The following is a 15775-nucleotide window of genomic DNA, read 5'->3' as shown; positions in this document are numbered from 1 at the left end:
TGCTATATATTCATTTGTAAATGACAAATTAAATCCGCTTATGTATAAAAACAAATGTTTTTTAGGAGCTCATATTCCTCTCTCTCTCTCTCTCTCTCTCTCTCTCTCTCTTTCTCTCTCTCCCTCTCAATTCAATTCATTTGTATTGTCAAAGCAATTGGACATACATACATATACATACATACATACATACATACATACATCTACACGGAAAATAAATAATAGAATTATGAATCACAATAAGATGTAATGAAGTACAGAAAATGAAAATGTAAAAAAATGTGATCTTTAATACATACAAATAAAGAAAATAGGATTACTATTTCCAGATTCCTTTTTTGAAATACAATGACATGCATAACAAACAAGTATTTACATTATATTTACAGCCGGTGCTCGTGTGTCACTGTGTCCCTCAGGCTGTGGTAGGCGCTGACATATTGGGCAGCCAGGGTGGCTGTGTGTCCCTCCCCCAGGAGGACTGGCGTTTTTCTTTTTTCTCAGTTTTGTCACAGGTTGGGTGGGCATCCATTATGTTGTTACAGAATTTGTCCCTTATTTTGGGCTAAAGCTTTCCGTGGAGGGGAACGTGGATCAGTTTGTACCATTTTTGCGAGAATCTGCCTTGTTGGGGCGGAGCTGTGACCAGGTGAACAGTAGATCGGGCATAGGTGGGCATGTGGGCAGAGGAGTTGGAAGGCCGGTCAAGCAAATAAGCTTGCTAAGCTACGCAGCAGCAGCAAGCATCCCCCACATCCAGCCAGCCAGCCAGTCTGGCTGGCAGTGACTGAGTGGTTGTAAGACGGCAAGCAACGGAATGTACGTGCTCTGTGATGTCATAGCAGTCAGCTGAGAGAGGCTCGTGATGTCATCGCTGAGCTGGCTGGCTGGCTGGCTCTGTGTGTGTGTGTGTATGTCTGTGTGTGTGTGTGTGTGTGTCTGTTTGTCTGTTTTTCAGTCTGTCTGTCTCTCTCTCTCTCTCTCTCTCTCTCTCTCTCTCTCTCTCTCTCCCTCTCAATTCAATTCATTTGTATTGTCAAAGCAATTGGACATACATACATTCATACATATATATATATATATATATATATATATATATATACATACATACATACATGCATACATGCTAGAAAGTCATTACTATGTTATCTTAAAGGCTAACTAAGCAGAACATATATCATTATAGAACAGAGTCCATAGGTCTACACATGGTTTTAGGGAACAGGCACGTAGGTCATACCGTTTGACATTGTTTCCAAGGTTCTCATCGTAAATAACAAACAGAAATCAAACTAGCTTCTGGCCTGACCTTCTAGCTTGACTCTATCTTTCCGCCTTATATACTTGGTGAATAATTGAGGAAGTAGCACCAAGTGACCACATTAGGCTGCCTGAGGGTTTCTGGGGAGTGTAGTTGTCTAGGGTCGGTTTTCTTCCCTAGAGTGCAGACCTTGCAGCAGACCTGGCCTGACATGTCTGCCATGTATGACCCTGCCCCTTGGTTTGTCCCACATCCTCCCCCCCAGCTGCGACCCCATAGGTCGAGCGACAGCCGCAAAAAAGCATGCACCCGGGACAGCCCATCAACATTCCCCATGGCCTTCCCTGGCCTGTGCTGCAGGGTGAAATGAAAATGTTGGAGACTCAAAAACCACCTCATCACACGGGCATTCCTGTCTTTCGAACGATGCATCCAAGTGAGGGGGGCATGGTCAGTGATCAGGGTGAAGTGCCTGCCCAACAAATAGTATCGAAGACTGTCCAAAGCCCACTTCACTGCCAAACATTCTTCTTCAACTACCAAATAATTTATTTCATTGGATTCCAACTTTCTGCTAAGGAACAACACCGGGTGTTCGTGATCACCCATTCTTTGGGACAAAACCACTCCGATCCCCACCTCAGAGGCGTCCGTCTGGACTATAAATTCTTTCTGAAAGTCTGGTACCATTAAAACGGGGTTGCGGCAGAGCGCCTCCTGTAGGCTCCGGAAAGCCGGTTTGCTGTATCACCCCATCTAACCATATTGGGTTCTGTAGCCTTAGTCATATCAGTCAGAGGTGCCGCTAAGGTAGCATAGTTGGGAATAAACCTCCGGTAATACCCAGTTAACCCTAAAAATGCCCTAACCTGCTTTTTATTGACAGGCCTAGGCCAAGAGTTTATGGCTTCAACCTTGGATATTTGGGGTTTCACCATACCCCTCCCTACTGTATAGCCCAAGTATTTGGCCTCTTCCAACCCCAAATTGCATTTGGTTGGATTAGTCATCAGGCCTGCTGCATGTATTGAATCCAATACCGCTTGGAGCTGAGACAAATGTGATTCCCAATCTGGACTGTGAATGACCACATCATCTAAATATGCTGCCGCATACGTCCTGTGTGGTCTAAGTATGTGGTCCATCAACCTTTGAAAGGTGGCAGGAGCACCATGCAGGCCAAAGGGCATCACTGTGTAGTGAAACAGACCATCTGGGGTTGCAAAGGCTGTTTTTTCTTTGGCACCCGGGGTCAAGGGAATCTGCCAGTAGCCCTTGGCTAAGTCAATAGTTGAAATATAGTGAGCATTCCCAATATTCTCTAACAATTCATCTACTCGGGGCATTGGGTATGCATCAAACTTTGAAATTTCATTAACCTTTCTAAAATCATTACAGAATCTCCAGGAGCCATCAGGTTTGGAAACCATGACTATAGGGCTGGACCACTCACTGTGGGATTCTTCAATAACCCCTGCCTCCAGCATTTCCTTAACCTCATTTCTAATAGTGTTCCTGCGAGCTTCTGGTACCCTGTAAGGCCTCATATTTACCTTCTTTCCTGGGAGAGACACAATGTTGTGAGAGACTAAATGGGTACGCCCCGGTATGCCTGAGAAAACTTCCCTATTACGTATTATCAAGTCGTTCACCTCCTTCAACTGGTCAGGTGACAAGGCAGCTGCAATATTCGCCTTCGGTGTCCCTAGTGGCTGAGGGGGGTAAGTCAACATCAACACTTCCCTGTCCTTCCAGGCTTTTATTAAGTTGACATGATATATTTGTTCTGGGGGTCGGCGGCCGGGTTGCTGAACCTTATAGTTCACTTCCCGTATTCGCTCTATAATCTCATAAGGTCCCATCCACGTAGCCAGAAATTTACATTCTACAGTGGGAACCAACACCAACACCCTATCACCAGGCTGGAACACCCTCAGTGTAGCCTGACGATTATAGGCGAATTGTTGGTGTTCCTGTGCCTGCCTTAGGTGCTCTCTCACAATGGGAGTGACTGTGGCTATTCTCTCTTGCATAGCATTGATGTGCTCGACTACACTCCGGAAAGGAGTGGACTCGTGTTCCCACATTTCACGGGCTATGTCTAATATCCCCCTGGGGTGCCTCCCATATAACAGTTCAAAAGGCGAAAAGCCCAGGGAAGCCTGTGGGACTTCCCTAATGGCAGACATCAAGTAGGGCAGCATGAATTCCCAATTTTTCCCATCCTTATCGATTACCTTTCTTAGCATGGACTTCAGGGTCCTATTAAATCCCTCAACCAACCCATCTGTTTGTGGGTGGTAGACTGATGTTCTCAACTGCTTAACCTGCAACAATTTACACAGATCGGTCATAACCTTAGACATAAAGGGTGTGCCCTGATCTGTTAATATCTCCCTCGGTATCCCCACCCTACTACACATCAACATTAGCTCTTTTGCAATACCTTTTGAAGCCATGGTCCGCAGTGGAATGGCTTCTGGGTACCTGGTGGCATAATCCAAAATAACCAGTATATACTGATGCCCTCTGGCTGATTTCGGGAGAGGTCCCACCACATCCATAGCTATCCTAGCAAAGGGGGTCTCTATGATGGGCAAAGCCGTTGGCGGGTCTGCAGTAGTCATAGGGGTCCCATTTACTACCTTCACATTTTCTTTAGCATAGTGTAGAGTGAGATCTCGCACCTGTGCGCTGCCAAAATCAGTGGGGAGTCCCTCTAACACTGACACTTCTACATTGTCAGCTTCAGGGGTCTCTATGAATGGATTCTCACCCACCCTGCTAGTGCTGGGTTCCTCACCCTCCATAGGGTCATCTACGTCACTACATTCCACCCCTATGTTTTCAGTTTAATTTTCCCCAACCAAAACCTTCACTGTCGACTCAACTGGAACCAGGTCTACTTTTAGCTCTAGTTGTGGGATCGAGGCAACTTCTGGCTTACAGTTTTCAGTGTGCATTTCCAATTTACTATGTTTTCTATCTAGTTTTCCAAAATTAGGAAAATATCGTCCCAGTATCACATCATATGGCATGTTGGGTACCACACCGACTTCGTAATCTAGTTTCCCGGCCTCTGTCTGTATGTTTACAAGGGCTGTGGGATAGGGGCGTGTGTCACCATGTGTGCATGTGATACTGAGCTCCTGATGTCTATCCAGCTTGTTGGTCGCTACTAATTTTTCTGTGACCAGTGTAACCATACTGCCAGAGTCGAGTAGAGCAGCCACTTCTTTCTCATCGACTATCACTGTACACATGTGTTTTGGATTAGGTACTCCGCCTATGAAAACATCCGTCCCAACAGGGCAGGCATAAAATACCGGTTTCTCTTTCCCCATATCACACACATTACATTGCATTGGTTCCTCTCTACTTGGGCAGTGGGCCGCAATATGTCCTACTTTGTCACAATTGTAGCAGACAATTGGTTGTGATGGTGACCCCCTATAACCCTTAGTCTCGGCTTTAGGCCCCACCTTTGCCCCCCCCAGTCTTGCTCTTTTCTTCCAATCCAGCGCGTCATGTTTCCCAGAGTACTTTGGAACCATCTTACCCGGTCCGCTGGTTCGTCATGGCCTGGGGAACGAGTTTTTAACCTCCGGTACATGCTCTGCTGCTCCGGCTGTATAGAACCGCTCTACAATGGCCACCAAGGTGTCAGCGGACAGCACCTCATTCTGGCCAACCCAGCGTCGAACGTCCTTGGGCAAACAGCGTTGGTAGTTGTCAAGGACTATGGCCTCCACCACCTCGGCTGATGAATGGACCTCTGGCTGTAGCCATTTCCTGGCCAGATGGATCAGATCAAACATCTGCGTTCGGATTGGTTGTCCTGGTTGGTAGGCCCACTGCTGAAACCGATGTGCCCTCACTGCGGTGGTCACGCCCAATCGGGTCATTATCTCCGCTTTCAATTTATCATAGTCCTGGGCGTCCTTCAGCTCCAGATCAAAGTACGCTTTCTGTGCATCCCCTGCCAGATAAGGTGCCACAAGCCCTGCCCAGGAATCTTTTGGCCATCCCTCTCTCCGCTGTCCTCTCAAAGGTCATAAGGAAGGCCTCAACATCGTCCTGTTTTGTCATTTTCTGCAGAAAGTGATTGGTGCGGGGAGTGGAATGGGTTGCAGCCCCCTGTGGCCCAATCCTGGTTGCAAGTGCTTCAACACTCTCTTTCAGCTCTTTAGTCACCTTTTCCTGCTCTTCTCTAAACATTTTATTTGTATCATGCTGGACCTGCAGTGCTTCCTGATGCATCCGCATAGCATCCTGGTGAGCCACCTGCTGCACCCTGGTCGCTTCCTGTTGGGCTATTACAGCCTGTAGTTTTTTTTTTTTTGGATAAAAAAATTCACTCAGCCAGTCTGGGTTTCATGAGGTGCTGCCCGCATTCTACACCAAATGTGACAAAACGCCTTGGCTGTACACATGTGTGGGTCTTCTCTGTGATCTTCTTAGGAGTAAAAACCAGTCATGACCCAGGGAGGAGGTTGCAAATACAGGGCTGTGCCTGTATGTTTACTTCAAACAAAACAAATCTGAAAACAAAACCTAACTCACACTGGAGTTGTAACTAATCTTACATAATCATTCTATTTTAAACAAAGTCTGGAATAAATAAGTCTTGGCTTTCTCCTTATGAGCTACCTCTGTTTTCCAGATAACTCACCCTATTGTCTCTCACTTCTCTCTCTCTCAGGCCCGCCTTATATACCTGGTGAATAATTGAGGAAGTAACACCAAGTGACCACATTAGGTGCTAGAATGGCTGCCTGAGGGTTTCTGGGGAGTGTAGTTGCCTAGGGTCGGTATTCTACCCTAGAGTACACACCTTGCAGCAGACCTGGCCTGACATATCTGCCATGTATGACCCTGCCCCTTGGTTTGTCACAATACATACATACATACATATACACGGAAAATAAATAATAGAATTATGAATCACAATAAGATGTAATGAAGTACAGAAAAAGAAAATGTAATAAAATGTGATCTTTAATACATACAAATAAAGAAAATAGGTATACCATTTCCAGATTCCTTTTTTGAAATACAATGACATGCATTACAAACGAGTATTTACATTATATTTACAGCCGGTGCTCGTGTGTCACTGTGTCCCTCAGGCTGTGGTTGGCGCTGACATATTGGGCAGAATGTGTCCCTTATTTTGGGCTAAAGCTTTCTGTGGAGGGGAACGTGGATCAGTTTGTACCATTTTTGGGAGGATCTGCCTTGTTGGGGCGGAGCTGTGATCCAGGTGAACAGCAGATCGGGCATAGGTGGGCATGTGGGCAGAGGAGTAGGAAGGCCGGTCAAGCAAATAAGCTTGCTAAGGTACACAGCAGCAGCAAGCAGCCCCCCCATCCAGCCAGCCAGCCAGTCTGGCTGGCAGTGACTGAGTGGTTGACAGACGGCAAGCAACGGAATGTTCATGCTCTGTGATGTCATAGCAGTCAGCTGAGAGAGGCTTGTGATGTAATCGCTGAGCTGGCTGGCTGGCTGGCTGGCTGGCTGTGTGTGTGTCTGTGTGTGTGTGTCTGTTTGTGTTTGTCAGTCTGTCTGTCTGTCTGTCTCTCTCTCTCTCTCTCTCTCTCTCTCTCTCTCTCTCTCTCTCTCCCTCTCAATTCAATTCATTTGTATTGTCAAAGCAATTGGACATACATACATACATACATACATGCTAGAAAATCATTACTATGTTATCTTAAAGGCTAGCTAAGCAGAACATATTTCATTATAGAACAGAGTTCATAGATCTACACATGGTTTTAAGGAACAGGCACGTAGGTCATACCGTTTGACATTGTCTCCAAGGTTCTCATCGTAAATAACAAACAGAAATCAAACTACCTTATGGCCTCCTGACCTTCTAGCTTGACCTTATCTTTCTTAAGTATACAAGAGAGAAAAACAGGTTTGAGAAAATAATTTCTAACTTTCCTTCCATACAATAATACATACATACATACAAACGGAAAATAGATAATAGAATTATGAATCTCAATATAATGTAATGAAGTACAGAAAAAGAAAATGTAATAAAATGTGATCTTTAATACATTCAAATAAAGAAAATAGGTTTACTATTTCCAGATTCCTTTTTGAAATACAATGACATGCATTACAAACGAGTATTTACATTATATTTACAGCCGGTGCTCGTGTGTCACTGTGTCCCTCAGGCTGTTGTAGGCGCTGACATATTGGGCAGCCAGGGTGGCTGTGTGTCCCTCCCCCAGGAGGACTGAGCGTTTTTCTTTTTTCTCAGTTTTGTCACAGGTTGGGTGGGCATTCGTTATGTTGTTACAGAATGTGTCCCTTATTTTGGGCTAAAGCTTTCCGTGGAGGGGAACGTGGATCAGTTTGTACCATTTTTGGGAGGATCTGCCTTGTTGGGGCGGAGCTGTGATCCAGGTGCACAGCAGATCGGGCTTAGGTGGGCATTTGGGCATAGGAGTAGGAAGGCCGGTCAGGCAAATTAGCTTGCTAAGATACGCAGCAGCAGCAAGCAGCCCCCCCATCCAGCCAGCCAGCCAGTCTGGCTGGCAGTGACTGAGTGGTTGACAGACGGCAAGCAACGGAATGTACGTGCTCTGTGATGTCATAGCAGTCAGCTGAGAGAGGCTCGTGATGTCATGGCTGAGCTGGCTGGCTGTCTGGCTGGCTGGCTCTGTGTGTGTGTGTGTGTGTGTGCGTGTGTCTGTCTGTCTGTCAATTCATTTCAATTCAATTCAAAGGTGCTTTATTGGCATGATCTATCACAATATTGCCAAAGCAGATACAAATGTTCTATCAATCAAGACAAAACATTGCAATACAAGATTCAGTGGAACAAATATAGTACACATTGAAATAAAATTAAGTAGGATATAAACCATATTTGTTGTTTGTATCAAAATTTGTGTCATGACATCAGAAAAATCACTGTTTTTATTTTGTTTTGCAAATGGAGTGCCACAGGCTGGTGTCTACACACTGTCTCGCAGGCTGTGGCAGGTGGATACATATTGCGCTGCTAAGAAGGCAGTGCGCTCCTCCTCTCCCAGCAGGACGGGGAGTTTGCAGCAATCGGGGATCATGCTGAACTCAGGGATATGCATTTTTAATATTTTAAAGTATGTCTCCCTGATTTTTGTGTATTTAGGGCAGGACAGCAGGAAATGCGCCTGTGTTTCGACCTCCCCTAGGTCACACTGGCTGCACAGCCGCTCTTCTCTGGCAACCCAGAATTTTCTGTAGCGGCCTTTTTCAATGGCGAGGCTGTGGTCACTGAGCCTGTATTTAGTTAGATTTTGTCTCTCTTTTATATTTTGGATTTTTAAGTATTCAGCCAATGTAATGTTTCTATTCAGGGCCCGGTAGCATTCCAATTTGTTTTGTAATTCTAATTCGTGTCTCTAATCTTTTGTGTATTTGCTTTTCAGGTACATGTCAATTTTCCCAATTGTTGTTGTTTTGGTCATTGTGTGTTCGGGCTCTGTGAGCCTCAGAGCCGTGGGGGCGTTTCTGTGTACGTGTAAGATGTTTTTATTAAATTCTAGGTGGAATATTTCCATGGGGCTTTTGTCCCAATTGTTGTTATTGAGGTTCATGAGGGGACCCCACACTTCGCTCCCATATAGCAGGATTGGTTGGATGATGGAGTTTAATATTTTAATCCAAATAGTTATTGGTATTGTTGTTTTCCCAAATTGTGTCTTTATGGCATAAAATGCCCGGCGTGCCTTGTCTTTTAATGCGTTTATAGCCAGGCTGAAGCTCCCTGACGCACTGATGGTCAGGCCAAGGTAGTTGTATCTGGTGCAGTGCTCTAATCCAGTGCTGCCCAGAGTGAAGCGGTACCTGTTTCCCTGAGATGGGGCTTTTTTCTGGAAAACCATAACTCTGGTCTTGTCCAGATTGACTGCCAGGGCCCATTTCTGACAGTACTGCTCTAGCAGCGCCAGGTTCTGCTGAAGCCCCTGCTCTGTGGGCGACAGCAGCACCAGGTCGTCTGCGTAGAGCAGGAACTTGATCTCTGTGTCATGGAGAGTTAGGCTGCGGGCGTCAGACTGCTCCAACACTGTGGCCAACTCGATGATGTAGATGTTGAACAGTGTTGGACTCAGACTGCAGCCCTGTCTCACTCCCCGCCCCTGAGTGAAGAACTCTGTTCTTGAGTTGCCAATTTGAACTCCGCATTTGTTTTCAGAATACATTGATTTAATGATGTCATAAACTTTACCCCCTACACCACTCTGTAGAAGTTTATAAAATAATCCCTTGTGCCAGATTGAGTCAAATGCCTTTCTAAAGTCTACAAAACAGGCAAATATTTTTCCTTTATTGTTTTGGGTATATTTATTTATGAGGGTGTGTAGAGTGTAAATATGATCGGTTGTGCGGTGTTTTGGTAGGAAGCCAATCTGACTCTTATTCAGGACACTGTGCTTGGTAAGGAAGGCCAGTATCTGGGCGTTGATGATACTGCAGAACACCTTCCCCAGGTTACTGCTCACACAGCTGCCCCAGTAGTTATTGGGGTCTAATTTGTCTCCACTTTTAAAAATCGGGGTGATCAATCCTTGATTCCCGACCTCAGGGAAACACCCGGCTCTCAGCACCAGGTTAAAGAGTTTGAGCAGAGCCTCCTGCAGCTGCGGGCTGCTGTGCTTCAGCATCTCAGGGCTGATGCTGTCGGGGCCGCTGGCTTTCCTGGGTTTGAGGATTTTGAGTTGATGTTTTAGTTCCTGTATTGTAAATGGGTTATCTAAGGGATTTTGGTTATTCTTAATGATTTCTTCCAATTTATTTAGGTTTTTTAATATTTTAACCTGTTCTGGCTTTGGATTGTTTTCAACATTTTGGTAAAGTTTTTCAAAGTGTGTTTTCCAGATTTCTCCATTTTGAATTGGTATTTCATTTTTTGTTTTTGGGGTATTTATTCTGCCCATATAGTGGTCTTTTTTCTTACTGAGGAGTTGCTTGTAGTGCCGCAGGGCCTGGCAGTAGCTGAGGCGAGCCTCCTGGTTGTCGGGCTCTCTGTGTTTAGTGTTGGAGAGATGTCTCAGGTGTTTCCTAGAAGTTTCACACTCCTGGTCACACCACTGTTCTTTTTTTCTTTTAGACGATTTCATATTTTGGTTTTTAATTGTTTTAATGTTTGATTTTAAAGCCAGTCTCTCAAATATTTCATTCAGTGTTTTGGTGGCTGAGTTTATTCCGTTTTGGTTTATTTGATAGTGTGAGGATTGATATCTGTCTAACATGTTTTCAATCTCATCACTATTCAGGGCTCTTGTGTAGTTCTCTGTGCTGGGCTCTGACCATCTCTAACTGGGTGGCAGGGAGACCAGTTTTGTGGGAAGTTTGGCTCTGACTTGTGGCTGCGCTGATCTTTTTAGGTAAAGTGTTATTTGGCTGTGGTCTGATAGTGGAGATTGTTGTCTGACTATAAACGCATTGTTGGCTTGTGGGTCCAGGTCAGTTATGGCGTAGTCCACCACACTGCTGCCCAGAGCCGAGCAGTATGTGAATCTCCCCAGAGAGTACCCCCTGGTCCTGCCATTGATGATATATAGACCCAGGCTTTTACATAGGCGCACTACCTGCTTCCTGCTCTTGTTTACCACGCTGTCGTGGCTGTGTCAGTGTGGAGGTGTGTGTGTGGCACAGCGGGGAGTCTCCGAACAGGTGTGTGTTCCCCTCTGTATTGATGTAGTCCATCTCTCTGCCAGTCCTGGCATTGAGATCGCCACACAGCAGTACAGAGCCCAGGGTCTGGAAGTGGCAGATTTCGTTTTGAAGCTCATGAAAGCCTTCCTCATTATAGTAGGGGGAGTCTGCGGGTGGCATATAAATTGCACATAGGTATATATCTGTGTTATTTTGTAGGGTGTCTTTTCTGATTTTCATCCACAGGTGTGTGTCTCCTCTCTGTACTGGGCATAGGGCTGCTCGGAGCTCCTCCCTGTACCACACGATAATCCCCCACGAGGCCCTGCCACACCTGACTTTGGGTTTTTTATAGGAGGGCACAATCAGCTCCCTGTATCCATTGTATCCATCCAGTGTATAGACATATCTGCACAGCACCAAGTCTCTACAAGAATGAAAACATCTGAACTATTTACAGTGTTGATCAGTTCAGGGCCTGTGCTCTTCATTCCAAAAGTTGAGGAGCGTAAACCCTGCATATTCCAACTGCTTATTTTAAAGGACATGTTAATATATTTTATTATACTTGTCTCTTCTACATAAGAAAGTTTAATTTGTGGTCTACAACTGATATTATATTACTATTAATAATTATATATGGATATACATAATAATCACTCAAAGATTTTATCTTTGCATCAAAATATCAGAATAATTAAATCACATTTTTTCTTACTCTCCATCTCCACAACCATATATATGTGTGTTGAGGCTCAGTTAACTCAGCAGTGTGGAACAGATGACACTGAGGAGTTGCCTTATCTGGGCCAGCTGGGCAGCATCGGGCCTCCAGGCTCTGGAAGCCGCTGCTGCGTGGCTGTGTGGCTGTGCTGGTCCCCGGCTGTCCGCTCTGCTGTGCTGGACGGGCCCTCTGGGGATGGGGGGGTGGGGAATGGGGCCGCGGGGTCTCAGGGGCTGGGGCTGGGGTGGAGCCGGTGGCTGGGGATGTGGCCGGGGGCTGGGGGGTTTGCTCCTGGTCTCGAGGTGGGGGTGTGTGGGGTTTCGGCCCAGGGTTGTGTCCTTGAGGACCTTTGAGATGATCCTCACACCCGTCTTGTTGAGGTGGACGTGGTCATACAGGTGATGTGGCTGGATGTCTCAGTGGTGTGCCAGGTGGACGTTGGGGAGGAGGGCACATCTTCGGGACACTTCTGCGTTGATGGCCTGGATGATGTGCAGGGGCACGTCTGTGCGGGGCAGCAGTGTGGAGATGGAAATTTTGGCAGTTGGGAATTCCTCTGTGGCTTTCGTTGCTACCTGTCTCAGGGCTGAGGCCACATCGCCCCTGCGGGCACTCAGGTCGTTAGTGCCGGTGTGGATGAGGATGTGTTTGACTTGGCAAAGCCTCCTCTTGGAGAGCAGCTCCAGGGCTCTCTGTGCTGTGGAGCACCAAAGCTTTTTCACTTTTCGCCCAGGGAAGAGGCGCCTCTCAACCAGGATCTTCCCATTGGATTCGCTCAGAATGACCACCTCTGCGTTGACCTGCCACTCCGGGTTTGCGTCGGGAGTGGTGGGGGCAGCGGGTGTGTTTTGGGGGAGTGGCGTTTCAGGGGGTTGTGTATTAGTGGCAGGTCTGGTGATAGTGGGTGTGTCAGGAGTGGTGGGGAGTGTGGGTGGATCAGTGGGTGCGTCAGGGGTTGGAGGTGTTGTGGGGTCAGTGCAGTGCAGTCTCTGTGCTCCAGTGATGTGTAGCTCCTCTCTTAGCTCCTCCAGCTGGCTCTGCAGGCTCCTCAGCTAGCTGTGCTGGGGTGTCCAGGTCAGCTCCTCCCTCGCTCTGCGCAGCTCCGTCCTCAGGGTTTGGCTCTGCTCCTCCAGGTCTCTCACTGCTGCTCTCAGCTCATGGATCTCAGCCTTGTGCTGCATCTTTAGTCTGTGCATCTCATCCCGGAGCTGATCACACAAGGAGGTCTGGGCCAGGGTGCTCAAGGTCTGCTCCCTGAACTCCGCAAACTCCAGCTCCAGCACTGATAGGCATTCCTTTAGTGTTTTAATGTTGCTGGAGAGTTTTGGGGAGACAGGGGGGCAGTCTGTGGGAGATGGGGCACTGTCTGGCTCCGTGTGGCTGGGGGCAGACTGCAGGGTGGCCGGCTCTGGCTCTTGTTTCTCTACCTCAGTCTGCTGCTTTGAGGTGTGGAAGCCGAGAGCTAATTGGTCCAGGCTGCTCTCGCTGCCCTGCACCATGATGGTCCCGTTGTGGTATACATTAAAAGTGAGCATCACACTGTCTGTGTCTTTCTCTACCAGCACTGAGATCTGCCTGCCTCTGCTAATGCCCCTCTTGTTGTTATTGGGGTATGTCTGGCACAGGGTTTTGTGAAAGGCGGTGTAGAACAGTAGATTGTTCTTGACCCTGTTTTCTCCTTTACCGGTGTAGTCTAGGATGAGGGTCTCAGGAGATGCTCTCATCACAGCTTGTTTGTAGTCCTTCTTAGCCTGTGCAGAGCGAATGTCTTCAGGGTATCGGATTTCAAAAGGCAGCTCTGCAGTCAGACTGCTGTTCGATAGATTTCTATCAGTCTCAGTGGCAGTTGGGCTCTCTCCTACTGTCACTCTATTCAAATCGGAGCTCTGCATTTTCATTGGCTGAGTCAACTACTGAGAATGCTTATTTATTTTATTAATACATATTTTTTTGTTTATTTATTTGTCTCTTACCTCCAATTCTTGTCTTCAGCTTTTCTTTTCTGACTTTTCTTCCTGAACTGTCTCTCTGCTTTCTTCTTTTTGTGTTTCTCTTAAAATTATTATTTTTTGAATACTTTTTCTTCTGAATTTCTATTCCATGTCTTCTGTGTATGTTTATAGTGCTATATATTCATTTGTAAATCACAAATTAAATCCGCTTATGTATAAAAACAAATGTTTTTTAGGAGCTCATATTCCTCTCTCTCTCTCTCTCTCTCTCTCTCTCTCTCTCAATTCATTTCATTTGTATTGTCAAAGCAATTGGACATACATACACATACATACATATACACTCACCTAAAGGATTATTAGGAACACCTGTTCAATTTCTCATTAATGCAATTATCTAATCAACCAATCACATGGCAGTTGCTTCAATGCATTTAGGGGTGTGGTCCTGGTCAAGACAATCTCCTGAACTCCAAACTGAATGTCTGAATGGGAATGAAAGGTGATTTAAGCAATTTTGAGCGTGGCATGGTTGTTGGTGCCAGACGGGCCGGTCTGAGTATTTCACAATCTGCTCAGTTACTGGGATTTTCACGCACAACCATTTCTAGGGTTTACAAAGAATGGTGTGAAAAGGGAAAAACATCCAGTATGCGGCAGTCCTGTGGGCGAAAATGCCTTGTTGATGCTAGAGGTCAGAGGAGAATGGGCCGACTGATTCAAGCTGATAGAAGAGCAACTTTGACTGAAATAACCACTCGTTACAAACGAGGTATGCAGCAAAGCATTTGTGAAGCCACAACACGTACAACCTTGAGGCGGATGGGCTACAACAGCAGAAGACCCCACCGGGTACCACTCATCTCCACTACAAATAGGAAAAAGAGGTGAGACATTCAGATGGTAGAGTCAGAATTTGGCGTAAACAGAATGAGAACATGGATCCATCATGTCTTGTTACCACTGTGCAGGCTGGTGGTGGTGGTGTAATGGTGTGGGGGATGTCTTCTTGGCACACTTTAGGCCCCTTAGTACCAATTGGGCATCGTTTAAATGCTACGGCCTACCTGAGCATTGTTTCTGACCATGTCCATCCCTTTTTGACCACCATGTACCCATCCTCTGATGGCTACTTCCAGCAGGATAATGCACCATGTCACAAAGGTCGAATCATTTCAAATTGGTTTCATGAACATGACAATGAGTTCACTGTACTAAACTGGCCCCCACAGTCACCAGATCTCAACCTAATAGAGCATCTTTGGGATGTGGTGGAACGGGAGCTTCGTGCCCTGGATGTGCATCCCTCAAATCTCCATCAACTGCAAGATGCTATCCTATCAATATGGGCCAACATTTCTAAAGAATGCTTTCAGCACCTTGTTGAAGCAATGCCACGTAGAATTAAAGCAGTTCTGAAGGCAAAAGGGGGTCAAACACAGTATTAGTATGGTGTTCCTAATAATCCTTTAGGTGAGTTCATCGTAGCTCTTAATACTCTCTTTCTGTCTGGAGGAGATATAATTGAAGTATTGTACACGTACCCGGCTACTTTCAACACCCATTGCTGCACTGATATTTTTCCCTCCATTTTTCTTTATCCATTTTTTTTTTGCTGGAAGTTCCGTCAATACCCGTCAGCCTTTAAGAGACATCATGCAGCCAGGCCTCTTGGCTTGCGGCCACACCGTCCTGAACGCGCCCAATCTCATCAGATCTCGGAAGCTAAACGGGGCAAGGGCTCGTCAGTACTTGGATGGGTGACCTCCTGGAGATATCAGGTGCTGCAAGTTATTTCGTCTCCTGGGTAACTTTATCGTAGCTCTAAATACTCTCTTTCAGTCTGGAGGAGATATTATTGAAGAATTCTCACGTACCCGGCTACTTTCAACACCCTTTGCTGCACTGATATTTTTCCCTCCATTTTTCTTTTTTCTTTTTTATTTTGCTGGAAGTTCCGTCAATACCCTCCAGCCTTTAAGAGACATCATGCAGCCAGGCCTCTTGGCTTGAGGCCACACCGTCCTGAACGCGCCCGATCTCGTCAGATCTCGGAAGCAAAACGGGGCAGGGCCTGGTCAGTACTTGGATGGGAGACCTCCGAGAAATACCAGGTGCTGCAAGCTTTTTACGTCTCCTGGGTAACTTCATCGTAGCTCTTAATACTCTCTTTATGTC

At 46.2% G+C, this 15775-nt stretch overlaps 2 pseudogenes; both read left to right on the top strand.

Moving 5' to 3' along the window:
• The first annotated feature begins 15271 nt into the window (after nucleotides 1-15271).
• On the top strand, nucleotides 15272-15390 carry LOC136729123 (uncharacterized; annotated as a pseudogene).
• Nucleotides 15391-15604: 214 nt separating this feature from the next.
• Nucleotides 15605-15723, top strand: LOC136729634 (uncharacterized; annotated as a pseudogene).
• Nucleotides 15724-15775: the final 52 nt, after the last annotated feature.

Source organism: Amia ocellicauda, unplaced genomic scaffold, assembly GCF_036373705.1.
Source record: "Amia ocellicauda isolate fAmiCal2 unplaced genomic scaffold, fAmiCal2.hap1 HAP1_SCAFFOLD_30, whole genome shotgun sequence".
NCBI lineage: Eukaryota > Metazoa > Chordata > Actinopteri > Amiiformes > Amiidae > Amia > Amia ocellicauda.
This window is presented reverse-complemented; position numbering and strand designations above follow the sequence as displayed.